Raw genomic sequence first — 1,445 nt, 5'->3', positions numbered from 1 at the left:
TCATTTTACATGGTAAGAATGCTTGATATATGTTCTTTCAGAGAAATTATTTGACGAATATATATTATTTGTATAAATTAGGGAAGGTAGAACTCAACTTCACACTAAGAAATAAAGATATGATTTTGTTAATGAAAAGCAATGGATGAAGGTAATTGCTGGGGAAGTAATAACATGATAATAGCAATAGAAAGATTGTAAAATATTACGCAATTACTAACATATTGATTTATAAGGGCAACCATTTGTTGTTGCTCATATATAAGCAATCAATACACAAACTGAGAACTTAAAAAACTTGTATCAAAGACCAACTAGTGAGGTACTCGTTGGCTTTAGTTAATAATAAGAGGGAAACTAGAACAGAATTAAAATAATCCAACTGAATCAAAACCAAAGTTATGGTTATGAAGATTATTTGAAGCAACCATGATTTGAGCTGGCTTGATATCATAGTTGTCAAATATCCCATTACCATTAACACCAAAATAAAAAGAAGAGTTAGCAGTAATCTCAACCATAAATTTGCTTGCTTGATTTGTCACATTATTTTTTAAAACCTCCATGGATTCCTTTAATTGTTCAAGTTCATGCAAACCAAGTTGACTTATAGGAGCTTCCTACCAATATTGACTTTGACTAGTTTTCCTCATTTGATTAAGTGATTCTCCTCTTTTTTTCTCAATTTCAAGCTCAGCAAGAATCTGAGTTAATTGCAAATTGAGCTCACGAACACTAGCATTGCGATGAGCCTCAACAAGATGAAGTGATGAATTAGAAATTGGATTATGATTTCTTGACATGAATCTATCGATAATGGACTCAATATTAGGGTGACCAAAAGAAAAAACTTTTCTTGCAGGAGAAAAAACTATGATAGCTATTTCAACACCACAAAGTGTGCATAGTTCGCTAGCTTTCTTGAAAAGTCCAGAACGACGTTTTGAGAAGGTAACTTGGAGATGAGTTTTCACCTCTATTTTGGCAATTTTGATCTTTTGACGACCAATGCTAGGTTTCTTTGCCATGGCTGAAACTAAAGAATATTAGAGATAATTCTTGTGGTTTTTGAGTTAACATTCAAAGTAAAAAATATGGACTATTTAAAGGTGCTTTGGAGTACTCTCACACTTGCTGTCTTTAAAATGATTTTACTATTGTTTCTATGTAATGTGTTAATTTGGGAGTTAGAAAATCTTATCCTTTTAATGGATTGATAATATGATACTCAATGCACCCTAGTTGGCATTATTAAAATAATAAGGTATATATATTACTTGTGAAAGTCAATTTTTTTCTGAGTTATCCCTTTATAAGTAATGACTTGATTGTTTGTTACAATTGTCAACCCTTCTATCTATTGATTGATTTTTATGCAGCTAGCTAGAAGGGATAAATGATAATTAATTAAGAGAGTAAGATTATTTTAAGAATAAATGATGGTG

At 30.9% G+C, this 1,445-nt stretch overlaps 1 pseudogene; it reads right to left on the bottom strand.

Annotated features, from left to right (window-relative positions):
* Window positions 1–368: 368 nt before the first annotated feature.
* On the bottom strand, window positions 369–1,028 carry LOC104088791 (agamous-like MADS-box protein AGL62; annotated as a pseudogene).
* Between the last annotated feature and the right edge of the window lie 417 nt (window positions 1,029–1,445).

This window comes from Nicotiana tomentosiformis, chromosome 7 (genome assembly GCF_000390325.3).
Source record: "Nicotiana tomentosiformis chromosome 7, ASM39032v3, whole genome shotgun sequence".
NCBI classification, from domain to species: Eukaryota; Viridiplantae; Streptophyta; class Magnoliopsida; order Solanales; family Solanaceae; genus Nicotiana; species Nicotiana tomentosiformis.
The sequence above is the reverse complement of the archived record's forward strand: the minus strand, read 5'-3'. Positions and strand labels throughout refer to the sequence as shown.